The 27,555-nt window shown below is 43.8% G+C and overlaps 1 long non-coding RNA gene and 1 pseudogene across 1 annotated transcript in view; one reads left to right on the top strand and one right to left on the bottom strand.

Moving 5' to 3' along the window:
- Nucleotides 1-27,100, bottom strand: part of LOC132533950 (uncharacterized) — a 114,943-nt gene extending 87,843 nt beyond the window's left edge. Inside the window, exons 1-3 of the long non-coding RNA XR_009545707.1 lie at nt 26,666-27,100; nt 25,454-25,539; nt 10,853-11,006 (exon numbers count right to left, since the gene is read on the bottom strand). This is a non-coding gene — a long non-coding RNA (uncharacterized LOC132533950). The remainder of the gene's footprint in view (nt 1-10,852; nt 11,007-25,453; nt 25,540-26,665) is intronic.
- On the top strand, nt 24,593-24,735 carry LOC132537099 (U1 spliceosomal RNA; annotated as a pseudogene).
- Nucleotides 27,101-27,555: the final 455 nt, after the last annotated feature.

Below are 27,555 nucleotides of genomic sequence, written 5' to 3'. Positions count from 1 at the left end.
TTTCTACTCCTGGATCTTTCATTTAAGCTATCAGCTTCAGGACTTATTCAGGAGGATACACTGGGTCACATCTTCCACATTATTTTGCTATCCTTACTTGTTGGTGCTTGTCAGAAATAGAGCCAGAATCCAATATCAAAATAATCCATCTCCACAGAGGCTTGCTGATGCTTTTTCACCTAAATGGGTCTTTTGGAGAGTGTTTCTGAACCGAGATTCAACCTTCTAGTGAATCTGAAGAGACCATAGGTAGGAGCAGGAAGTTGAGCATTCGGGTGGGATCAGCTCAGATAACTCTTTTTATTCATTTGGCGTTCTTTCATCCTGATTGTAGACAGAGATAGAATCTCGGCCTTTTTTTTTTTTTTTTTTAAAAAAACCCATATTTTATTGATTTTTAGTGACAGAGAAAGAGACACACTGATAGAGAGCTACCAAAACACTGCCCAGCTCTGGCTTATGGTGGTGCTGGGGATTGGACTTTGGAGCCTCACGCATGAGAGTCTCTCTGCATAACCATTACGCTATCTCCCAGCCCTAGGACCTCAGCACTTCTAAGTAACATTAAATGTGTTTGACTTTTGCCCTTGGAATGACAGACAAATCAGAGAAAGCCTATCACAGATGCTATTTTCTCCTCCTTTTTCAGTGAAAAGCTCTCCAACTATCCGGATCACTTTAGATTTTTAGGAATTATTACTATTAAACATTGTTGGATGATAAAGTCATTATAAGAAAAGTCTTACAAATGGAGTAAAAACATTGTGTTATTAATTTTATCATTAAAAACACCAGGAGTTGGGCAGCGACACACTCAGTTGGAAAACACACATTATAATGCACAAGGATACAGGTTCTGGCCCCATTCCCACCTGGTGGGAAAAAATTTCATAAGTGGTGAAGAAATATTGCAGGTGTCTCTCTTTCTCTTGTTACCTCTTATCTCCCCCCTTCCCCTGTTATTTTTGTCTCTATCAAACAAAATTAAAAAAATAATAATTAGAAAACCACTGGCTTTGGAAATCACCTTGGGATTATGAAAATCACAAATACCCTGCTACTTAACCAGCCTTGAAATAAATGTACAATAAGAATCAGTGGCATGACAAAAAAAAAAAACATTAGAATTTTATTTTTATATGATGGTAATGCCAATTTAGTTTGGCATCATTAGTGATCATTGTGTAGGCTTTCTGGATTCTCAAAGATTTATTCTATTTTATAAACAGTTCAGAAGCCAAAAAACAAACACATCACTGAAATAGGCAGAAATGTACAAACATGAAAAGTGACCTTGACCTTGTGTTTCTTTTTTTTTTTTTTAAGATTTTGTTTATTTATTAAAGAGAAAGATAGGAGGAGGAGAGAGAAAGAACCAGACATCACTCTGTTACATGTGTTGCCGGGAATGGAACTCAGGACCTCATGCTTGAGAGTCCAATACCTATCCACTGCGCCACCTCCCGGAACACACTTTGTGTTTCTTTTCTGAAACTTCAAAACCACAATTTTATCTAAATCTAAATGTTCAGACTTTTTTTGCTGCCTACAGTAATCACAGGTAATTTATCAAGTAGTAAACAGAAGCCCAAGTCATACTTATTGTTTATAATAATACATGTCAGCAAGCAGCACAGCAATATTTCTTGACCTTTAATTTTTTTTTTTTTAGTGCTAGGTACATTTTTTTTTTATCTCAAGAAGCAATTACTGGAGTGCCTATCAAAATAGCTGTATAGAGAAACACTACTCATCTTGATGAAGGCAGGGATTAAATTTAGACATAATTCAAGCAAGAGATCAATGGAAACTAGAGTTTAAAATCATTATGCTGCACTGAAGCACACAGACTGTGCTCATTTGTCAAGAATCACACCTGCCTAGAATCCTGCATATGGGTCTTAGCTGGCCAGGAGGGTCACACCCCTGGAGTCTTAAAAGCCCTGAACGAGGGGGAGGATTAGTACCAGGGGAACACCATTCTTCCTGGCTTCCTGTAAGCTGACAGCTGCAACTTTCTAACAAGCCTTGTCAGGTAGATTCAGCCACCCAAGACTTCACTCTCCTCATCTGTAAAATGAACATCTTACATTCAGTCTCTGCAAGCAATCCTGCGACTTAAAAGCAAAACAAAACATTTATTTATTTTATGGCCACTAGGGTTATTGCTGGGGGCTTGATGCCTGCACAACGAATCCACTACTCCTAGTGGCCATTTTTCCCTTTTTTCTTTCTTTCTTTTATTTGATTGTACGGAGAGGAATTGAGAGGGGAAAGGGAGAAAGAGATCGACAGAGAAAGAGAAACACCTGCAGCACTGCTTCACCATTCATGACTCTTGCTCCAGGTTCTTGCACATGATAACAAGTGTATTCAACTAGGTATACCACTGCCTGGCCCCTGTTCTAGGAGTGACTTTTTAATACTTGTAGGCTGGAGACATGGTTCATCAGGTAAATGGTATGCCTTGCTACTGTGTGTGGCCCAAGCTTGAATCCCAGCACTACAGGGAAGGTGCTGGTGACATTAGAGGAAGCTCTGGTGTTACATTCTTGTCATTCCCCTCCTGCATCCTGATCTGAATGAAGAAGTGTTGTTTTCACCGGGCTATGTTGTTTTCGCCAGGCTGGCTTCACCGGCGGGTAACAGATGACCAGGGACTCATGGTTGAGCTGTAGGCAGTATCTCTTTATTCATGCAGGAAGCAGCACAATCTAAGCTGAGGTAAGCTAAAGTACCCTAAAACTCACAATGCTGTCTTTATATATACTTGCCAAGTAGGGTGGAAACAGGATGTGATATAGAGAGGGTGGAGAGAAAAGTGACTGGTGAAAATCAGAGTGTGACAAGGAGGGGGCGGAGCAGGCGAGAATCCTATCACTGAACCACCAATGCCCTGGAGGGAGGGTGGTGCTTTTTAACAGTGGTTATGTAAATAGAATGCAGCGGTTATGTAAATAGAATAGTGTTAAGCAGGGGGGATTTAAACCAAATGAAACAGAAGGGGTCTCATGCATACCAACAAAGAAGTGATCCAGAGTGGTGAAAAACCACACATGTGCAAGGTCCTGGCTCCACAGAAAGAAAGAAAGAAAGAAAGAAAGAAAGAAAGAAAGAAAGAAAGAAAGAAAGAAAGAAAGAAAGAAAGAAAAGAAAGAAGGAAGGAAGGAAGGAAGGAAGGAAGAAAGGAAAGTAATTTCTGTCAAGAAAATTGCTTATCATGTTATTTTATAGCCAGCTGAGCTGCTCTAGAGAATACAGTCTCTGGGAACTCCTTTAAGCCAAAGGAAATGAAACTATGAGAGGAAACAAGTCACATGGAACATTAGGAAATCTACTTCTGACACAGTTGCCATCTAAACTTGGGCAATTCCTCTTCTCTCTGAAACCTTTTTTTTTTTTTTTTTTTTTACTAACAATGGTCTTGTGTAACCAAGAATTAGAGGTACAGCTCTACCCCTTTTCCTTTGTGTTCAAATTGAGGACTCTCAAATTAAGGAGGTGAAAGAAAAAAAAATACACACTGGGCAAGGCATGTGGTTTGGACAATACGGTACCCTCTCCCTGGAAGCAGCCATTTTGTTATATCTACCCAGCTTGACCTGGACCAAGGTACAGCCAATCAGATACCTTTATGCTGATATACAGCCCAGGTTGGATAGAACTGACCATGAGAACAAAAGCTGGATAAAGGCAAGAGACTGGCACACTTTAATGATGGAATATTAGCAGGCCGACCCATCATCTAGGGCTCTAGTCAGAGAATCCTTTGATTCTCACAAAGATATGATGGGCCTAAACCTCTAGCAGACCCCCTTCTCCACCGTCACTAGTCACTTCCATCATGAACATCATCATAAGCTCTCTTGTGGCCCTCTCCAGGACCTTGGCCTCAGTATAGAACAGCAATGGTCAGGACTACCCCACTCCCTGAAGGGAGGCTGAGACCACCTTCATTGTCACTTGAGGAAGGCTGGTCCTGAAATGAGTGCAGCCTAGAATGTTCCCAGCTGGGGCCATGGACTGTGAGCTCAGACTGACAGGGACACAGAGGTTACACAGGCTCCTGTGGTAAATATGAATAGATATGGGCCCTAGGTCATATCGATGGGGTTAACAGTTAATGGTATTTATATACTTTCCTTGTGTTTGGGAGCTACTCTCTACTCTAATCCAGCTTTATAGTCCTATTTTCAATTCTGACACCTTCTTCTCAGATAATAGTCTTAGCCCACCTCCATGTTAGCTGTTGGGCTCAGGCAAAAATGACTAAAGTCACGGGCTCCTTATATCTAAAATCGACTGCCAAGCTTCTTCCCACACCAAGACCCTTAGTTCCATCTGCTCTATTATGACCTTTAGGTTCCTGATTACTAAATGCTTTTTTCTGCATTATATCTTACTGTTTTTCAGGCACCAAGTCACAGATATTACTATGATGCCATTCTGACTTCCCAGGGCAGAAGACCTCACCAATGTGTCCTGGAATCTTACCTCCCCAGAGACCTACCCACCTAGGGAAAGACAGAAACAGGCTAGGGGTGTGGATTCACCTGTCAGTGCCCATATTCAGCAGAGAAGCAATTAGAGAAGCCAGACCACCCACCTTCTGCACCCCATAGTGATCTTGGATCCATACTCCCAGAGGGATAAAAGATAGGGAATCTTCCAATGGAGAGGATGGGATACAGAACTCTGGTGGTAGAAATCATATGGAATTGTACCCCTGTTATCCTACAGTCTCGTTAATTATTATTAAATCACTAATAAAAAGAAAAAAAGAACTGACCATTGGAGGGTGCACAACAGAGCTCTCCACCTAGAGTCTCCTTTCTCCTCAACACCAAACAAAATTTACACCCCTGATGAGCTCTGGCTGACATTTTTTGTGTGTGATACATGTCGCCACTATAAGTTCTTCAACCATTCATACCCACTCAACCTCCATCATAAACAAGCATAATTTTATTCTCCCTGGAAAACTGAATTTGCATCAACTCTCCCATTACCAGCACCTTAACTCTATCCAGCATGACTCTTCAGTCACTATCAGGCCACCCCATCATCTGGGGCTCTAGTCAGGAGTCTTGAGATTCCCACACAGACATGATGAGCCTAGACCTCGAATAAATCCCTCTCTCCATTGTCATTGGTCACCTCTATGAGGGACAACACAATGGACCCCTTTGTGGACCCCCATAGGACCCTGTGTTCAATGTGCATCAACAACAGTAGAGAATGTTCCATCCTCCAAAGGGAGGCTGGATAACATACTCTATATGCCACCTGAGGAAGATGGGTCCTGAAACTGGGGCAGGCTGGAACGTTCCTACTCATGACCGCAGAATGTGAGCTCAGACCTACAGGGATGCAGAGGTTACACATAGGCTCCTAAGCTGAATATGGGCCCCAGATCACATCAAATAGGTGGGGTTTACAGTCAGCAATATTTATACATCTTTCCCATATCTGGGAGCTACTTTCTTCCCTGATCCAGGTGTCTAGCCCCCTTTTTCAGCCATGACATCATCTCCCCAGACAACACCTTGGGTCCGCCTGCATATCAGATGTCAGGCTCAGGAAAAAAAACTAGTATAGTCAGGGACCCTTTGGGATATAACTCAAATAGGCCTACTACCTATCTTCAAAACGGAGACTCCCAACTCTTCATATGCAATATTCCAGCCTTGGGGTTCATGATTAGTCAATAATGTGTTTGGTTTTATATATTAACTTTTTTTCAGCCATCAGGTGCCAGGTGCTAACATGATGCCAACCAGATTTCCCTGGGCAGATGATCCACCAGTGTGTCCTGGAACCCCGCTTCCTCAGAGCCCCGCCCCACCAGGGAAAGAGAGAGGCAGGCTGGGAGTATGGATCGACCTGTCAACACCCATGTTCAGTGGGGAGGCATTTATAGAAGCTAGACTTTCCACCTTCTGCTCCCCATAAGGACCTTGGGTCCATACTCCCAGAGGGATAAAGAATAGGAAAGCTATCAGGGGAGGGGATGAGATACGAAGTTCTGGTGGTGGGAATTGTGTGGAGTTGTACCCCTCTTATCCTATGGTTTTTGTTAGTGTTTCCTTCTTCCTCCTTTGCACTTTTCTACTGGCCATACATGATCCCCCACTTAAGTGACTTCCTAGCCAATAATGTGTTTTCTCTCTAACCAGCTGAACACTATGATTTCTTGACCCTGCAAATAAGTGACATAATATATGTGAGCATGTTTTTGTGCATGTAGTAGAAAGTGCTACATAAACAAGGTGTTTTCATGAATAATCCTATAGTTCAGGCCATTGGAGTGAGCAGACACTCCAATTCTCTTTGGTTGATTCACTTGCTTAACCCCTGTGGGGAGTGAGAGGAAACCCAGACTTCTTGATTAAGGAAGAAGAATCATTCTGCTTTTACCATGAGGTTCATATTTTTCATTAACATTGACACCTTAATTTTCTTTGGTTACTGTGTTTTAGCGAAGATTGCTGTTGGCTAATAAATTCGTTTGCAACTGGCTGGGCACTTTAATTGATGATTCTTTGTAAACAGCCAGCGCTTCACACACCCATTATTTCTTGGCTTCTGTGCTGAATATTTTGGCAGCCATGACTGTGTTTTGTTGGGTTTTTATTGAAGGGTTTCACTTGGGTAGCTCTCATGAAGTTATAGGATAATCTAGCCATTATAGAAACCCTGAAAGCAAAGTACCGTTGGTCTTTCTTGGAGGGAAATAATGCCTTATAGGAATGTTGATGACATGAGTACAGTTTCTTATTTCCCATAACACATTTCTGCACACCACTCTTACCACCAACCCGAGTCTGTCTTCACTAATGCAAAATACCACTGTAAGTGAGACGCAAACCCACTCGGAAAACAAATGTGAATGAATGACATTAGAAACCTCGTAATCTGTGGCTTTGGGTTCAATGAGCAAAGCTTCAGAGCACAGTTGATCAAAGACGGAGATGCAAAACCAGGAAGCTTTTGTCACAAACCTGAGCAAGGAAGCTAGAATCTAGACAAGTCAGCATACTTCCTTTCCAAGTGTTTGCATATTCTCTCTCTTTGTCTCCTCTCCTGTTCCTCCCGCACTACTAACTCACGAAGCAAAACAAAATGTTGCTATTAGGAGCCCCAAATTTTACTGTTTGAAGTTTGTTTACTATCTGCTTCAACAGGAAACTGGTTTTGTCACCTGTACTTCCTCCTTAAGATTCATGAATTTCTTAAAGTTTGGGCACTTCTGGAATGCCAAATGCAGATGATACTAGGATTCCATCCTGACTTCCCTGGGCAAATGGCCTCACCCACCTGTCCCAAAATCTCACCACTCCAGAGCCCTACCCAGCTAGAGAAAGATAGAAACAGCCTGTGGAGGCGGTAGCACAGCGGGTTAAGTGCAGGTGGTGCAAAGCACAAGGACCGGCATAAAGAAACAGCCTGTGGGGGCAAGGGGGTATGGATTGAACTGCAGACAACCATGTTCATTGGAGAAGCAATTCCAGAAGCCAGACCTTCCACCTTCTGCACCCTGTAATGATCCTGGGTCCATGCTGTCAGAGGGATAGAGAGATAAAGACTAGGGACATGTTCATGGAGGGCATGGGATACGGAACTCTGGTGATGCCAACTGTATGGAATTGTACCGCTAATAACTTACAATCTTGTTAATCATTATTAAATCACTAATGAAAAAAAAAAGGAAGAAAGCTTGGAAACAGCTCTAATTAGAGGTGAATACAGCTCCTCTCTTAGTCCCGGATTTGAAAGGACCATGTCACTCAGGAGCATTCTCAGTCTACCGCTATCCCTGACCAATGGCTGAGGTCAGGTTTCCTAGGTGTCTGAGGTGCAGTATTTAAGGACTAATCGTGGGGGTCGGGCAAGTGTACAGCGGGTTAAGCGCATGTGGCGCAAAGCACAAGGACCGGTATAAGGATCCCGGTTTGAGGCCCCGGCTCCCCACCTGCAGGGAATACTTAGGTTCTGGCAGTCCATTTAAATTCTTGTGAGAACAGAGTAATAACTTGATGATAGAAGATCTATGTATGTTTTGATATCTGCTATGGGAGATATTTTAGTTGCTGTTAAACATTTATCCTGCTATACTAATTATTGCAGATAATAGTTGTCTATTTTATAATCAATTAACTGAATGTACAGTGGAGACATGTTTGGAACGGCTGCTATTTTTGTAACATTAATTTTTAATTTTAGATATTTACTATTTGTTGAGATAGGAATACATAAACATGATACTTATCTTTGATATCTTGTGAGATAATTTAATTGTTAAGTGGAAAGTCGATATAGTATCTGCATGTCATTAAAATTTGCTTGTGTTCTGAAGTAAATGTCAGTTACTCACAGATTACTAATCCTTTAATACATGACTTGATTGGAGAGCTAACATTTTATCCTTCAACTGAGAAGAAAAAACATCACCCCATTTTCATTCACTTTGTATCCCTAGTGTGCCTTTCCCCAACTGGGTTCCATTGGAAAGAAAATCAGGAACAAAATGGCATTTTATTATTTTTTGTACACCGATCTGCAGAATTCAAAAAGCATCTCCTCTTCGGCCCCCACTTTTCAAACCAGTCAACTTTTCCTCTCTTCCTTCTCCTAGTCCTTAGTGGCTTTTCCCTCAGGCAGCTGAAGCATGTCTTCTAATGTCAGTCATTTCCTACCTCACTAGGTTTATAATTTCATCTCTGCTTCTCTACAGGAGCTCTTTTCTTTTCAGCTGCACCTCCACACTCCAGACTGGGCTTCTTTCCATTATTCTCTTAACTGTTGTTCTGAGTCACCAGAATTCACCCCCCAACGAGCAAGCTAGCCCAGCCGTACCCCCTCCCCCAAATAATTCAATTGCTTCTAATGTCATCCTTGAACCTCTCCAGATGCTCAGCCACGTCAGAATTAAAGCTGTTGCTTCAGAAAGGGAGCCGCAGTGAGCCCGCGGACACTGCTAGTAGCTAAGATACAGAATAGCAAAGGACCGGATGATAAAGACGATAAAGATGGTACCATCCTGCCTAAAGCCCCAATAAAGTGGAGATGATTATGCTCAGTGAAGTAAGTACAGAGGTGAAGGACAACTACGGAATGGTTTCACTCATATGCGGAATATAGAAAATTGAGCATACAAATGTAAAGTAAAAAAAAAGTCAACCTATAGACTGTGGGAGAACTATAGTGGTTATCTACGGGGGTGGGGATGGGGACACTGGCCTTTGGTGACAGGAGTGGTGAAAAAAAAAACTATACTGTAAATTGTTACTCAATAAAGTTCTACAGTTAAAAAGGAAAAGGAAAGGGGAAAAAAAAACACAATTAAGTTGCATCAAAGCTGATCAGAAGGACCTCTGGGACACTCTGTTCCCCTTTACCTCAGCTCAACATGGAAAGGAGAGGGAAAAGCAAAATCCCAGAAGAAAAAGGCTCTACAGTCTTTTGGTTTGTTTGTTTGTTTTGCTTCCAGGGTTATTGCTGGGGCTGGGTGCCTGTACCACGAATCCACTGCTCCTGAAGGCCATTTTTTTTCTTAATTTTTTAAATATTTATTTATTTATCTTCCCTTTTGTTGCCCTTGTTGTTTAACGTTGTTGTGGTTATTGGTGGACAGGACAGAAAGAAATAGAAAGAGGAAGGGAAGACAGAGAGGGGGAGAGAAAGACAGACACCTGCGGTCCTGCTTCATCCCCTGTGAAGGGACTCCCCTGAAGGTGGGGAGCCAGGGGCTCGAACTAAGATCCTTCCGCCGGTCCTCGCACTTTGCACTATGTGTGCTTAACCCGCTGCGCCACCGGTGGATTTCCGAGGCCATTTTCCCCCCTTTTGTTGCCCTTGTTGTTGTAGCCTTGTTGTGGCTATTATTGTTGTTGTTGATGTCATTGTTGTTGGATAGGACAGAGAGAAATGGAGAGAGGAGGGGAAGACAGAGAGGAGGAGAGAAAGATAGACACCTGCAGACCTGCTTTACCGCCTGTAAAGTGACCCCCCCCCCCCCCCCCCCCCCGCAGGTGGGGAGCCGGAGGCTCGAACCGGGATCCTTCAGCCGTTCTTTGCGCTTTGCACCACAGGCGCTTAACCCTCTGCGCTACCGCGCCACCCCCTCTTTGCAGTTTTGATCTATATTGACACTCACTGCTCCAGCTGATAAGCAACGGCTAGTGGACCCGTATTTCCAATGATCAGAAGTTCCTGCACTCTCTCCCCATGGCAAATAATAATGGCAAATAAAGAAAATTCAATGTCTTAAACACAATAGAGACCAAAAATGCAATTGTTGTATTTCCTCTTTCAACACTAAACTCAATTACGTTCCTGGTGGGAACTTTATCTTCCAGGAAAAAAAAAAAAAGAAAGAAAAAAAAAAACAAAAACAAAAAGAAAGCCATGTTGTAAATCTTTTAAAAACGATCATTTATGTAAGACTAACAGAACGCCTTGCTGAAAGGCTGCGACCTGATTGTATCTTTCATTGGCTCTAATCACACAGCCCTCTGGTAGGAGATGAAGCTGTTTGTACTCCCGAACGTTCTCGGGAGGTTCCTAGACCAATTAGTCAGTGGGCTCCTGTGCAGAGAAGTTGGGTCACATGACGGGGCTTGGCCAATGGGAAGTGAGGTCAAGTGTCATTCTGCCCTAAGGCCTTTATAAAGGAGAGTGTGCTTCCTTGTTCAGTGCTGCTTGGACCTCAGCAGTGACTGGCAGGAGAACCCAGCATCTCAAGCTTGAGGGATCTGTGTCCTGCGTTCACCTGCAGCCAGCCCAGCGCTGATTGTGTATGACTTAAAAGTAAAAGTCTGTTGACCAAAGCCTCTGAAACTGGGGACCTTACTTGGCATGGCACTTAGCACCGCGCCCCTAAGTGCTGTCCTGCTAATCACGGTGGCGCTAGGACCGAGAGGTACAACGTGGGGTCACCTAGTTCAGCATGGCTCACAGGGTTTTCTTGTGCTCATCAAGCGAGGAGCTCACGAGATGGAAAGTATCTGGGGATGCAAATAAGGCGACTGTGTTGCAACGCTGGTGGACCGCCTCTGGGGCTAGGCTCCCCCCCACCACCTTCTTTGCCGAACTTCTTCACCCTCAGTTCCAAGTATTCTCAACTGCTGGCACTGGTATATGTACACAAAACAAGAACAAGGTGCAGGACGCGGTTTGAAAGGTAGTAACTGAGCACAACTTTCTGTCTCTCTCTTTAACGTTTTCTTTATTATCTTCATTTATTTATTGGATAGAGACAGCCAGAAATCGAGAAGGAAGGGGTTGTTGATAGAGTGGGAGGAAGAAAGACAGACACCTGCAACCCAGCTTCACCACTCTTGAAGCTTTCCCCCTGCAGGTGGGGACCAGGGGCTTGAACCTACATCCTTGCCCACTGTGACATGTGTGCTCAGCCAGGTGCACCACCACCCGGCCCCCTGCACAACTCTCTCGATTTGCAGAAGTTCTAGTAGCATATGTATTCTTGGTGTGTGTGTATGTGTGTGTGTTCTCTCCCTCTCAGAATTGTTCCAGTGCACTTTATTATGTGAAGGTTGACCTCCACTAGAGGATAAAGTTTCACATCTGACTCTGGCTCCTGTGCCCCATTTTGGCATGCTTCACCCTCTGATCAGTGTTGACTTTCAACTGTCATTGCCACCCAGTTTTTTTGTTTGTTTTATGCCTTCTGGGTTATTGCTGGGGTCCGGTGCCTGCATTATGAATCCACTGCTCCTGGGGTGTGATGATGATGATGATGATGATAGGGCAGAAATAAACTGAGAGAGGAGGGGGAGACAGAGAGAAAGAGAGACACCTGCAGACCTGCTTCACTGCTTGCAAAGTGGCCTCCCTGCAGGTGGGGAGCCGGGGGCTCTTTATGCTGGTCCTTGCGCTCTGCACTATGTGCACTTAACCCACTGAGCCACTGCCCACCCATCCAGCTTTAGCATCCCTGTGTTATCAGTTGTGATGAACATGAAGAAATCAGTGATTTGGGGGCCTGGTGGTGGCACACTGGTTGAATGCACACATGTTACAAAGCACAAGGACTCGGGTTCAAGTCAAGCCCCCCCCCATCCCTACCTGCAGGGCTTTTGAGTGGTGAAGCAGTGTTGTAGGTGTCTCTGTCGCTCTTTTGCCCCATTCCCTCTGGATTTCTGGCTATTTCTATCCAATAAGTAAAGATAATAATTTTTTTTTAAAGAAATCAATGATTTTGTTAGTCTGGGGTCAGATATTTAACAGATGTCTAGAAAACACTGAATTTTAATCTCAAAGCCAACAAAAAAGGAAGAAAAATGTTGAGATGCCTCTTCAATGGTGCTTTCTGAACACTATATCATACAGATGTTAGTCCTTTAAGTGAACAGTTGGGACCGAGTACTGGTACAGCTGGTTAAGTACTGTGTTACAATGTGCAAGGAACCAGTTCAAGCCAACAGTCCCACTTGTAGCTGGGGAAGCTTCACAGGTGGTGGAGCAGCGCTGCAGGCTTCCCTTTCTTTATCACTTGTCGTTTTTGCTGGGCTGGCTTCACAGGCGGGAGACAGAGACGACCAGAGACTCATGGCTGAGCTGAGAACTCAGTTCGATCTTTATTCACGAGTGGGGATGCGGTTCAACAAACTAATCTAATCTAATCTAATCACAACCCAATTCTGTCCTGCATCTCTCTCCTCCAGCAGAAGAGTAAGGAACAAAGGAAATATGTACCATAGGGGGCAGGGAGAAGGAAGAAGCCCAACCAGTGATGACTAAACCAAATGCTCCAGAGGTGGGGGTGGGGGGTGGGGGGGTGGAGACCAAACCAATGTCCTGGAGGCAGGGGGGTGCCCAGCCAACAGTGGACGTGCAAACAGAACACATAGCAAGCAACACAAGCGAACCCATTGTGACGATAAAAACAGAAGGCTTCACAAGCAGAATCCAGAAGCATACCAACAATTGCTGTCTGTTTCCTCCTTATCTCTTGATTTCTCTGTCTCTATCCAGTGAACAAATGCATAGTTACCCCAGAACACTCCCTTTTGTTAAGTCGGATCACTCACAAGAAGAGATTGACACATAGTATAGATGTCAGCATTCATTTATGGAATATATTTTAAAGATTTATTCATTATTGGGGCTGGGCGGTAGTGCGCCGGTTAAGCGCACCTAGTACGAAGCACAAGAAACCAGCTCAAGTATCCCAGATCGAGCCCCTGGCTCCCCTCCTGAAGGGGGGGATCACTTCACAAGCGGTGAAACAGATTTGCAGGTGTCTATCTCTCTCTCCCTCTCTATGCTCCCTCAGTTTCTCTCTGTCCTACCCAATTAAAAAAAAAAAAAAAAAAGAAAAATGGCCGCCAAGAGCAGTGGCTACTTAGTGCTGATATAGAGCCTGGAAGCAAAACCAAACCAAAACAATCAAACAAAAGACATTTATTCACGATGAAAGGAGAGAGAGGGAAACAAAAAGAAAGACAACCAGAGCACTACTCAGCCCTGCCATAAGGTGGTTCCAGGGATGGAACCTGCAGCCTCTGGGGTATGGAGGCATACAAGTTGGTGTTTTATCAAGCTGTGCTATCTCCCTGCTCCTAAGAAATACTTTTGACTTGCAGAGTCATTATTTTCTCTTACTTGGCACTGCTGTGGTAAAGGTAGTGGATTCTCTCTTTTGTCAACACACGATTAACCAAACTCTTCTTGCAGCTGTGCTGAACAGTCACTCTCCTGAGTAGGCTCCTGCAATAAGCAAATCCAAGTGGCCTCTGCTGAGCTGGGATGCAATGCCATACAATGCTGGCTTTATTCATCTGTTCAAACCTGGGTTCTTGCGCATTGTCACATGTGTGTTCAACCAGGTGTGCCACCAAGCAGCCCCAGGAGTGTGTTTGTTAATGCTAGCGGGTCCAGGTCAAGATTGCTCCTAGAAAACTTGAACCCTGGATGGGGCTAGAAGCAGGGTTTTTAAAAGAACATTTATTTATTTATTTTATTTATTTATTCCCTTTTGTTGCCCATGTTGTTTTATTGTTGTAGTTATTATTGTTGTCGTCATTGTTGGATAGGACAGAAAGAAATGGAAAGAGGAGGGGAAGACAGAGAAGGGGAGAGAAAGATAGACACCTGCAGACCTGCTTCACCACGTATGAAAGGACTCCCCTGTAAGTGGGGAGCCAGGGGCTTGAACAGGGATCCTTATGCCAATCCTTGTGCTTTGTGCCACATGCGCTTAACCCACTGCGCTACCGCCCAACTCCCCCAGAAGCAGGTTTTTTATCTGTGGTTGGCAGAGAGTGAGGCCAGTTGCTTGTGGGGTTCGTCTGGCAGGGAGGAGATGCTTGTGAGTAACTGCAGGTGGTTTCACAGAAGCAGAACTTAGCTGTTAGGATGGAAATGTTTAAACTTTGCAGGTTGCTTTAGTTTCCCCTGCCCCATCCCCAACCCTGTCTATTGGGGCTGCAGGAGCTTGTCTCTGACTTCTCTGTGCCTGCTGCCTCAGTTCCCCCACATGGGGCATAAATATGTCTGATTCACTGGGTGAAAATCTAGGTGGTTTGAGAAAATCCCTTCCAGGGACATGTAATTTCCTGAACTTGATCTCCAACAATGACTATTATTGATAGAAAGAGTGGAAGACATCAGCAATTTTAATTTTTAAAGTTTTTTTATTGCTACCAGGGTTAGGGCTGAGGCTTGATGCTGGAACTACAAATCCACTGCTTCCAGTGGCCATTCTTTTCTTTCTTTCTTCCTTGATCTCTTTCTTTTTCCTTCCTTCCTTCCTTTCTTCCTTCCTTCCTTCCTTCCTTCTTTCTTTCTTCCTTTCTTTCTCATTTATTTATTCCCTTTTTGTTGCCCTTGTTGTTTTATTGTTGTAGTTACTGATGTTGTTGTTCTTGGATAGGACAGAGAGAAAAATGGAGAGAGGAGGGGAAGACAGAGAGGGGGGAGAGAAAGACACCTGCAGAACTGCTTCAGCACCTGTGAAGCGACTCCCCTCCATGTGGGGAGTGGGGAGCTCAAACCAGGATCCTTAAGCTGGTCTTTGTGCTTTGTGCCATGTGCGCTTAACCCACTGTGCTACCTCCCGACTCCCTCTTTCTCTTTTTTTCTAATATACTTGTTAGGACAGAGAGAAATTGAGAGAGGCGGGAGAGGTAGAGGAGAGAGATAGATACCTACAGACCTACTTCACTACTCATGAAGCATCTACCTGCCCGCCCTGCACAGGTGGGGAGTGGAGGGCTTGAACCTGGGCCCTTGCACATGGTAATATGTGCACTTAACCTGGTGAACCACTGCTGGGAAATTCTGCAGACGCAGTCACATCTGCCACGTTGTCCCCTCGGGCTATTGTTAGTTCCTGCGAAAGTTGGGACACTCTCGGAGCGCCTGTTCCCATGTTGTGCCCTCAGGGCATTGTCTATTCCCCCCTGCAATGGTTGCGGTGCTCTGGTTACTCCTCCCCCTTCCCATTCTCGCGAGAGCTACTCCCATAAAAGCCCTTCTTCCGCACCTCTCTCTCTTGCCGGCTTCTTCACTTTGGGTGTTTAGACGCAGGAAAGGTTACTGTGTGAGGCGGCCATTTTTGCTACCTCCACACGGCCCAACCTGCTTCTCTCTCACCCAACTCTGAGGTGCCAGCGCAATAAAGATTTGTGCTCTCTCTTAGCTCCGGATCCATGCAAACCCTGACACCAATGCATTGAATCTGCCTTTGCTTCCTAAGTCAGGTCAAGGCAGCCTCACTGTGACTAGGCTGGCAGCTTACCACAGTGCCTGGACACTACCACTCAGGGACAAACAGAAGGCTGTCCTTGGCCACCCTCTGTGCACTGCCACCCACTCAATTCATGCACCTGCGACTGGAGATTCCCTACAATTCTGAAGAAGGTAGCACAGGGAGTTTGGGGAGCTGTGTTCCTCTAAACAATCTTAGAAAGTGAAGACTATAAATAAAGAAATACCTTTGGTCTTCCAGAAATGTTTGGTTTGATATATGAGCACAGAACTTCAGTGAGGCAGGGATGGCAAGACCCTGGGTAAGACAGACAAGTGGCCCTTTAGTGGCATGGGGTATATTGCATCAATTCCTAACTTAGCTTAGGACTTAAATGAAAACTACGCATCTGGATCTCAACCCAGGTTACATACTGGAGACTGAAGATTTTTTTCATCATACAAATGGAAAAAAAAAAAAGGAGGAGGGGAGGAAAACCAAGATAGTCTTTCTTCAGTGTTTATGGAAAATTCTAATAAGGGGCCAGGCAGTAACATACCTGGCTAAACACACACACACACACACACACACACACACACACACACACTACAGTGCACAAGGACCTGGGTTCAAGCCCCTGCTCCCCACTTGCAGTGGGAAAACTTCGCAAGTGGTGATTCAGGTCTGCAAATGTCTGTCTTCCCCTCCTCTCTCAATTTCTCTCTGTCTCTATCCAAAAATAAATTAATTAATTAAAAAAATAAAAATAGAAGAATCTAATCTTACTTTAGAATGACAGGGAAGGAAATAAATTGCATAAAACTAGTGGAACATATTGTCATATACAGTAAAGATACAGACAATAACTGATACTTCCATGGATGGTGGAGCGGTGTTGTGTCTTTCTCTTCTCTCTGCCTATCTCTCTGTCTCACCCTCTCTGTCTAAGATTAGAAGGAAAGAAAGAGTATGCCAAAAGCAGTGGAATTGTTCAGGCATGAGATCCTGGCAACAATTAAAAATAAATAAATCAGGAGTTGGATGGTAGTGCAGCAAGTTAAGTGCAGGTGGCGCAAAGCGCAAGGACTGGTGTAAGGATCCCAGGCTCCAGGCTTCCCACCTGCAGGGGGAGTCACTTCAAAGTCGGTGAAGCAGGTTTGAAGGTGTCTATCTTTCTCTCCCCCTCTCTGTCTTCCCCTCCTCTCTCCGTTTCTCTCTGTCCTATCCAACAACAATGGCATCAATAACAACAATAACAAAACAATCAAGGGCTACAGAAGGGAAAATAAGTAACTAAATAAAAGAAAATGAATTATTTAAAATAAATTTAAAATAAATAAATAATGAAAGAGTAAGGATGAGCAGAAAACATTTGGAAACTGGCATCTTCAGTAACATTCACGAGACATGGCCACTATTGAAAAAAAAAAAAAAAAGAAAGAAAGAAAGAAAGAAAGAAGGAGATTGTTACAAGTAACTAATATAGGCCCAAATGTCAAATGAATCAGATAAGGATGGGCTCCTTCAAGAAATACCATTGCCAAATGAAAATTCATGTTGGAGGCTACGGAAGAAGTGGATACCATTGAAGTGTGTAAAAATCCTAGGAGCCTTCTCAGAACTCAGAAGAAATAAAATAATGCAAGAACACGTGACTGACAGAGAAGACAGAAGGCAGAATGAGCCATGAGGACAAGTAGTTATCTTAAAACTGAGTCAAGACAGAAGCAATCAGAGATAAAACAGGGTCACTATTTCCTGAGCACACTGAAATGTCTTAAGGTGTTATGAGTCTGGCTGACAAAAATAAGCATACTGCAAATTTTGAACTGTAAGAAAATCAAGGACATTTTGTTCTTCTTTAAAAGTCCAAGAACAAAGGAGAAAATGTTGTGTGTGTGTCAGTTGTTAAAAACAAAAAAAAGAAAGTGATTTCCCACAAAAGACCTTAGAAACTAGTAGTTTCTAAGGGTAGTTCTAAGACATATTTAGCATATTCTAAAACCCAAAGAGTCAAGGAAGGAACAGGTAAACTGTCATGAAAGAAGATCTAGTCTTGACTGTTTTTGTTCATCACCAGGACTTCACTCCTGCTGAAAGAGATAGGCAGAGACCAAGCCAGAGGGTGTGGGAGAGGGGGGAGAGACTCCACAGTGTGATTCCATTAAGAGGGATTTCTTTTTTTGCTTCCAAGGTTGTTGCTGGGGCTCAGTGTCAGCACTCTACATCCACTGCTCCTGGCAGCCATTTTGTTTCCTGGCGGCCATTTTATTTTCTTTCCATTTTTTATTGAGAGAAATTGAGAGGGGAGGAGGATATAGAGAGGGAGAGAGAAAGACACTTATAGACCTGCTTCACTGCTTGTGAAGTATCCCCCCCTGCAGGTGGGGGCCAGGGGCTCCAACCCAAATCCTTGTGCAGGTCCTTGTGCTTAGTACTGTGTGCACTTAACTGGGTGTGCCATCGTGCCTCCCCCCACTGATAGAAACTTTTGTCATTAATTAGTAGTCAGAAATGTGGTGCTAAGCATGTGAGTGATAAGAATAGAGTACTTATGTGCTGATACATGAAGAAGATAAACTCCCAACTTAGCCATATAGAGAGCAGAATCAAGGCTTCAAAATTGCGTATCGGATTTAAACTGTACTGCTGCAATCAGTGAAATCAGCTTTTAAAGGCAAGAGACCAAATTATTTTTGGGTCTGTTAAGAATACTAAATGAAAAGTGAAAGTGAGGAGTAGGCACTTCTGCCTTCAAACACAACCTCTAACTTCTAGAGTCGAGGCAGCAGGGCTAGTCAGACTACCTGCTGCTATGAAACTCAGAATCCTTCTCAACACTGCACCCCCGAGTCTTATCAGTCAATTGCAATGGGTCATTTTAAAATCCAAGTGTGTGGAGGCCAGGCAGTGGTGCACCTGGTAAAGCTCACATATCAATAAATGCAAGGACCCTGGTTCAAGCCCCCAGTCTCCATCTGCTTCAAGAGCAGTGAAACAGGTCTACAGGTGTCACTCTTTCTCCCTCTCTGTCCCCTCCGTCCCTCTTTATTTTTCTCTATATCCAATAAGTGAATGAATGAATGAATGATTTTTTAAATATTTATTTATTCCCTTTTGTTGCCCTTGTTTCTTTATTGTTGTAGTTATTGTTGTTGTTATTGATGTTGTTAGATAGGACAGAGAGAAATGGAGAGAGGAGGGGAAGACAGAGAAGGGGAAAGAAAGACACCTGCAGACCTGCTTCACCGCTTGTGAAGCGACTCCCCTGCAAGTGGGGAGCCTGGGGCTCCAACCGGGATCCTTCCTCAGGTCCTTGCACTTTGCACCATGTGCGCTTAACCTGCTGTACTACCGCCCAACTCCTATGAATGATTTTTTTTTTAATGTTCCAAGGATATGACACAATAGTATTGAAGAGTGGAGTACGCTAAACTAGAGAAGATAATTCAGCGGAAGTACTTTGTGAAAGACTTTCACAAACAAGACAGTCTCAAAGACATGGAAAAGCTTAGCTAAGCCAGATGGACTGTGCTAAGCCAGATGGACTTAACCTCTCAGCTCACTCAAAAACGAAGACTCATGCTTAAACTCTATGCATTACCTTCATAGGTTTGTTTCAAGAAACCATGTGTTTGAAGGACAAAAACTAATTACCAGTCCATCAGAAAAGAGATGAAAACCCCCTTAGTTTTAAGTAAAATTCATGGGTTTCTTGGGCAACTGAATTCTTTTTCACCTGTAAGTCTATCTGTTGAAACAACTTAGCCTATCTACCTAACATACCCAGCACTCAATCACAGGGATGGCTGATTCTGTGAACCGTGATCCATCCACCTCACACAAGTTCAAGACAATGTTGCCAGCTTCCAGTCCCCTTTTGGTCGCTGACCCTTATTTCTGTATTTAAAATGGCGCCTTCTTCCTCTGTCTCATCTTCCTGAGAGCACCGCATATCTTACCTGATGTTTCCATTCTCTCTTAGCAGCTCCACAAAAGCTTTAGTCCAATAGTTAAATCTGAACAGAATAAGGCAACTTTTGCTTTTATTATTATTAGTTTTTTTTTTTTTTTAATTTCTTCTTACTTTACTTTGTGGTATTTTTTGCTGCTGGGGTTGTTGCCCTGGCCTTATGCCTACATAAATCTACCACTCCTGATGACTTTTTCTTTCTTTTTTCTACAGAGGGCAGAGACAGAGAGGGACCGAAAGGAGAGACATCTGCAGCACTGCTCCACCACTTGTGAAGTTACACACACACACTCCTTTGTTTTATTACAAAAAGCTTGTGACTGTGTGGATGTTTGTAGATGAATGTGTACATATAAAAGGGCTGGGCAGTGTTGTACCAGGTTGTGGCCAAGGACAGGGTTCAAGACCCTCGTCACCACCTGCAGGAGGCAAGCTGTGTAAGTGGTGAAGCAGGTCTGTAGGTGTCTCCTCCCCCTCTCTATCTCCCCCTTCCCTCTCCATTTCTGTCTCTAGTCAATAAATGAATGAATTAATTAATTAGTACACTTTTATTTGTGTATCTCTGGTTAATGATTTTCAGAAAGTGTAGCTCCGACATCCACACCTCCTAAATTAAAAAAAAAAATCACAAATGAAAGATTCCGTTTGCGCAAATGATTAAAGATTTCCAAGGCCAAGTCATCCCTCCAATGACTTTGGCGTCTCTCTCTCTTTACCATAGAGTCTGGTTTCCTCAGTAACTCTAGCTGGGTTGGTCACCTTTTTATTTTATTTTTAATGGTTCCTGGTGGCCCCCTTTTTTTTTATTTATTTATTTGATAGGACAAAGGGATTGAAAGGGGAGGGGAGACAGAGATACCTGTAGTATTCAACTTCTCTGCTTGTGAAGCGTCCCCTCTGCAAGTGGGTAGCGGGGGCTTGAACTTGGGCCCTTGCACATTGTAATGAATACTCAGCCAGGTGTGCCACTGCCCAGCCTCCCAACTGATCACCTGTGTACTCCAGACTCTCTGCCTCTTCCCCTCCTTTCTTGCGTGGCCACTTCTGTTCCTTGTGGGGAAAGAGCAGGGCCAGTCTCAAGCCAGGTGGGTTTGCAACTAGCCTTCCCCTAGCTCCAGGGCCCACCCGTGGCCAGTGGCCAAGCAAAGGACTGTCCCTACTGCCCTCCCTCTACACTATCCCCTCACCTTATCCTGACAGCAAACTGTAGGTGCTCATTGCTAGCTGAGCACCATGGGAGAAAAAAGAAAAAAAAAAAAGCAGCAGCCGATGCCCCTTTTCCTGACCGCACTGTCCCAGAAGTCTCACCTGCCTCTCTCGCCTTGTTTAGGAGCTTCACGGAGTCACCCCTTCCTCCGGCCCCCATGTCTGCAGTGCCCCCACTCTTTCCTTTGCTGGCTCTGCCTTTGCTCCAGCATTGTTCCGCATGACTCAAACTCATCTGCTGCTTCCTCCCTCTACCCCACCCCCCCATCTGCTTCACAACACAATCAAGATAATTTTCAAATGCCTTTTCAGCTGTTCCAAGAGACTTATGGAAGGCTCACGCATCCGATCCGTCAGCCATCTTTACCCAAATACTGTCTTTTCACACTATATTCAGTTGATTCACCGAGGGGGGGGGGGGGATGCTTCCTGGAAGAGGGTTCCCATTTGTCTAACATGTGACAGTCAGAGCTTCTGGTACATTTCTTGACTTTTTTGTTTTAAATCTTGGGGCTGGGGGGTTCCATTTGTCTAACATGTGACAGTCAGAGCTCAGGTACATTTCTTGACTTTTTTGTTTTAATCTTGGGGCTGGGGGATTCTCCAAAGCATTCTCATTTGCCAGCTAGGTCGCTACAAGACTCTGGCAACAGAGGTCGCGCTAGAGAGCCAGGAGACTGAGCAAGGGTAATGCTTGTAGGTGATTTCCTGTTCCTGTTTGAACTCTCAATTCTTTTTAAGTTTTCCCCAACAGAAATACTTCCTGTTAATGGTTTGGTTGTTCTAAGAGGACAACTGATTCCAGTTTCTTTGTGTTTAATTGTCTGTTTTTCTTACCACTGGCAGTATCAATGGCCTCTCAGGTCCACAGCTCAGCAACACCTGTCCTCAAAAGTTCAATTCCAAGCTCTCTGAGACCCTCATCCCAACTTCAAAAGCAAATAATTCCCACCTTCTCCTTTTTCTCCTCTTATCCCTAGATCCCAGAAAACCTTAGCGTTGCCTTCCTCAGATGCCCAGCTCCTGCTCGATGATTCTTTCTGTCAGATTATCTTATAAATAGAATCCTGTGGCTTATCTCACTCAGCATGATTCCTTCAAGTTCCATCCAAGATGAGGTGAAGAAGATGAGGTGAATTCACCATTTTTAATAGCTGAGTAGTATTCCACTGTGTTTATAGACCTCAACTTTCTCAACCACTCATCTGTGGTTGGACACCTAGGTTGCTTCCAACTTTGGAATATCACAAAGTGTGCTGATAGGAACACAGGTACACCCAGATATCTTTGGAGGGGTGTGTTTAGAATACGGGATGAATTGACTCATGGGCAGAACTTGAGAGATAAGAACAGAAAGTGGAAACACAAAGTAAAACTTAGCCTGAGTTCGGTGTATTGCACAAAAGCAAAAAACTCTGGAGAAGAGGGAGCGGCTTTCAGGTCTTGGTTCATGATAGCAGCCACCTAGACACCTCTCTTGGTGAGGTGAGAAACCTTATGCATGTATCAATAACTGTACTAACTATAAACCTTAACACCCCCAATTAAAAGAAGAAGGAGGAGGAGGAGAAGAAGCAATCTTGTGGTCTTGGTCTTCTAAATTGAACTCTGCACAATATGCTTCCTTACCTAGCTAACATGTCTCTCTTTAAGGGCCCACTGGCATAATAACTTCCTTTTTCACGCATTTGATCATGTGAAAACCAGTATATACATACGATGCATCTTACTGGGCCTTTTCTTAATTTAATTATAGGAAAATGGACTAACTTCTTCACTCATTCTTTCTTACCCTTTCAAAGCAGTTATTTTAAAGTCAAAGGGGGAAGTAATGAAAGCATTTTTATGAGTTATTTCTCTCTCTCTCTCTCTGCCTCCGGGGTTATCACTGGGACTCAGTACATGCACTCTGAATCCACTGCTCTTGGTGGCCATTTTTTTTTCCATTTTATTGCATAAGACATAGAGAACTTGAGAGAGGAAAAGGCGATGGGAAGTGAGGGAGAGAGGAAGAGAGAGGAGATAGACATGGGGAGACAGAGAAAAAGAAAGAAAGAGAAAGATAGACACATGAAGACCTGCTTCACAGCTTGTGAAGTGTCGCCCCTACAGGTGGGGAGCTGGGTACTCAAACCTGGACCCTTGCACACTTAGTCTTTGCACTTAGTACTATGTGTGCTTAACCAGGCACACCACCGCCCGGCTCCCCAAGTTATTTCTCTAAGCAAATTTCTCTGCAGCTGCAGAGTACCAGAATTCTCTGTAATCCATCCACTAAGAGGCTAACTAAGCATGGCTCTGCCAGCATGGGCGTTCCTGATAGCTCATGGATGGCCAGCAACTGAAGCATTTTCTTTGAAATGTGTTACCAAAGAAAGTGGAACTAGATATTTATTTAATCTTTTCCTGGGAAATATATCCATATAGACAGGACTGACTGCTTAGTGGCTGTTGAAAAGATAGACTAGATGGAAACACGAGACCTCAATATGGCCCATGGCCCCAGGGCCTCACAGTCCTGCCCCAGAGGACTGAATATTTAAGTCCCACTAGAGCCTCTACAGCAGTTCATTCTCCATGAGCAAGTCATATGGTCAGTCTCAGTCACTGTAAAACTCCAGATGCAACCAGGCCTGGGCTTTCTCAATGCTGATGTTCCAGAAAGCACCAGCTCAAATCACGTGCTGTGGCCAGGACCATCTGCCTCAAGACAAGGCTGACGGTGACCATGAATATTTCTGTTCAGCAACCACAGGTCAGCACACAAGAAACTCTTTAAGGTAAACACAATATTAGCTCACCAACCTTGACTCTGAGGCCCAGCACCCTAAGTGGACCTAGCTGCTGGCTGCCAAGCTGGGTGCTGAGCAAAAATGATGCTTACTCTGTCCAGACTATGATGGGCAATCATTCATCCCTGTGCTGGTGCTGGGGCTGCCAGAACAGGTCTGAAATGACCCCAAGTAAGTTGTAGGGCAGCAGTGTAGCCCAAACACTGGAAGTGCTTCTAGACTCAGCAAATGAAGGTGAGAAGCTCATGTCTGTCTGTTCTATATAAAAATAGCTGGGTGACAGATCCCACAAAGGGACGTCATTAGGAAAAGTATCATCTTTATAAATACGCCACTCTTTTCTAATCACAAGCCGTGGTGTTTGGTATCTAGATAAAACCAAGAGATAATTTTTATTTTTTTTTTTTAGCCCAATGTTATTTATTCAACCAGAGAAGGGTGCCAGGCTAGCTTCGTGGACGGGAGACAGACAACCAGGGACTTATGGCTGAGCTGGGAAGGCAGTTCAATCTTTATTGATGAGCGGGAATGCAGTACAATCAATCCAATCTCTCTTCATTAGAAAATTCTGTCCTTTATATCTCCTGAAGTGGAAGTGTCAGTTTGGAAGAGGAAGTACGTAGGATACGGGGTGGGGAGAAAGATAAAGCATGCGTGCTCGGAAGTATCAAGCTTGCATCTAACCAGTGGGGATTAAACCAATGCCCTGTAGGCAGGGCAGGTCTCAGGTAAAGCAGTGATTATGTAAATAGACCACAGCATTAAGCAATGCAAGTGAACCTAATGTGATGATCAAAACAGAAGGAGTCTTAGAAGCAGAATTAGAAGCAGACCAACAGAAGGGGTTCTCTCTCTCTCTTCCCCCCCACCCCTAACTATTTCCTGAATCTTGCTATTTAATCCTTTAAAATGCTGGCTTGATCAGGTGGTTTTCCCAGGGTGAGACTCGTTCATTGCACTTGGAACTTGTTGACCTCTGCGATTTCCCCAAATGTGGGAAATTCGACGGCATAATTTGTGATAGTGGGGGACTGTGTACGCGCTCTCCCCTGTAAGAAAAAAAAATAGCAAAAAAAAAAAATATGCTGGCTTGATAATATGGTACCAATGGTAATGTCACTTTTACCACTGCTTTCTGGAAAAATCCAAACAAAGATACGATTCAATAGGCCGATACATAATCCCACCAGAATGTAATCTCTCACCGGCTATTACAGTTAAAATGTAAGTTGGAATACATGTATTCACTCCAGAAACAATTCTGAGAACATTGTGCATAGTCAGCACTTCTCTAAGCACAGGGTTATTTCCCAGGAGTCACTCAAACAAGCAGCCCCCATCCCTCTTCTTCTTTCATTATTGGAATTCCAACCTTTTCTCTTTTTCCCTGGCTAAGATGGAGTGCAATTGGGGAGAGACATGCACCTTTACTGGCTTATCAAGAATGAAGCACACCACTGAAAAAAGAGCTGAAACCATGAGCAAAGAGTTCAACGGCAGCACATTCCACTGAGTGATTATCATTTCTGTTGTTGACTACAGTCACAGCTTTGCATCAGACCTAGATGTACAGAACATCTTTGAGCCGCATCTTTTCAGTCATTTCATTGTCATGTCAATGCGAAAAGACCATCCTGACTGATATAACTGAAGGGACCTTATTCCAGCATCTGCTTTCTTTATGCCTTGTTTTAATTTTAAACTTGCAATTTCCAAGAACCTCTCAAGGTCATTAACTGAGTACGAGATGCATACAAACACTGCACTCACCGCTATTGCTTATAAGCCAGCCCATTCCTTGGGTTCATTTTTCCTCTTGTTGGAGTTCATCCTCTGGTAGCTCTCTTGATATATATCTGGAAGAGATCAATTACTTAGACTTGGTTGACACACACACCCCCCATATTAGTTCATTTTTGGTTTCCAGTGGCAAACTAGTGTCATACAGAGGCCTCGTCTCGGGAGTCCATTTTGCTTAGCATTTCAAGATTTTACTCTGTAGTTTTCTAGCATGAATAATTATTATTTAAAAAAAAACAATTTTAGAAGACAGGGGCCAGGTGGTGGCACACCAGCTTAAGTGCACACACAGCTTAAGTGCTCAAGGATCTGGGTTCAAGCCTCTAGTCCCCATCTGCAGGGGGAAAGATTCACAAGTGGTGAAGCAGGGCTGCAGGTCTCTCTCTCTCTTTCTCTCTTTCTCTACCCCCTCCCCTCTCAATTTCTCTGTCTCTATCCAATAATGAATAAATACAATATTAAAAAAGGCAGACAGCATTATCATTGTCACCTGGCAGAGACTCCATCAAATGACAGCTAACTGGGTTCTCTCATTCCCCCCTTCCCCTTCTCCAACCCCCCCCTCAGGGCACAGTTTGTAATTCTTGCCCAAAGGCATGTAATTCAAGGAGGAAGTGGGAACTGAAAACCAGATTATGAGTCACACCGAGGTCACAATATTAGAGGACAGTACCTGCCAGGATGTATCTTTTTGTTGTTGTTGTTTGTTTGTTTTTGTTTTTGTTTTTGGGAGAGACACTACAGCACCCAAGTTGAGTTCCCCCAGTTTCCATGTTGTTCTCAGGCTGGAACATGGGTTGTGTCCATGGAAAGGCATGTGACACTGGAGGCCCAGTGAGCCATCTCCCTAGCCTGGCACCATTTTCTATTTCACATGAAAGTTTCATCTAAGATAGGAATGATGCAATAGACCCCTTTGTGGACCCCCATAGGACCTTGCCCTCAACGTGGACCAAAAATGGTAATGTTCCTTCCTCCAAAGAGAGGCTGGACAACATACTCTATGTTCCACCTGAGGAAGATGGGTCTTAAAATTGGGCCAGGCTAGAACGTTCCTACTCATGACCATAGAATGTGAGCTCAGATCTCCAGGGATGCAGAGGTCACATAGGCTCCTAAGCTGAATATGGGCCCCAGATCAGATCAAATTGATGGGGTTTATAGTCAACAATATTTACATACCTTTCCCATATTTGGGAGCTACTCTCTTCCCTGATCCAGCTTTCTGGTCCTTTTTCCAGCCATGACATCATCTCCCCAGACAATAACTTGGATCTACCTGCATATCAGATGTCAGGCTCAGAAAAAAAAAAAAAAAAACTAGTATAGTCATGGACCCTCTGAAATATAAATAAAATAGGCCTACTAGCTATCTACAAAACGGAGACCCCCAACCTTCATCTGCAATATTCTAGCCTTTGTGTTCATGATTAGGCAACGATTTGTTTGGCTGTAGATATTGACTCTTTGTTTCAGCCACCAGGTTCCAAAAGCTACCATGATGCCAAAAAGACTTCCCTAGGCAGATGGCCCCACCAATATGTCCTGGATCCCCACTTCTCAAAGCCCCACCTCACTAGAGAAAGAGAAAGACAGGAGTATGGGAGTATGGCTCGAGCTGTCAATGCCCATGTTCAGCGGGGAAGCAATTACAGAAGCCAGACCCTCCTCCTTCTGCATCCCATAATGACCCAAGGTCCATATTCCCAGAAGGATAAAGAATAGGGAAGCTATCAGGGGAGGGAGTGGGAATGGGAGTTCTGGTAATGGGAATTGTGTGGAGTTGTACCCCTCTTATCCTGTGGTTTTGTCAGTGTTCCCTTTTTAGAAATAAAAATTTAAAAAAAGATAATGGACAGACTATACAATCTGTACACCTGAATTTTAATTTTTACATGGACCATTTGGTCTGCCTCAGGGCTTCTGCCTTTGTTTGTTTGTTTGTTTTCAGTTCAGAAGGTGCACTCATCAAGTCTAGTTCTTTTGCTATTTTTACATTTCTGATTTCTGGAATGCATCTAGGGATATACACTCTCACAGGACTAGCAAAACAGTTCACCTGTCTTGCTGTG

Source organism: Erinaceus europaeus, chromosome 2 (genome assembly GCF_950295315.1).
Source record: "Erinaceus europaeus chromosome 2, mEriEur2.1, whole genome shotgun sequence".
In the NCBI taxonomy this organism is placed as follows: domain Eukaryota; kingdom Metazoa; phylum Chordata; class Mammalia; order Eulipotyphla; family Erinaceidae; genus Erinaceus; species Erinaceus europaeus.
The sequence above is the reverse complement of the archived record's forward strand: the minus strand, read 5'-3'. Positions and strand labels throughout refer to the sequence as shown.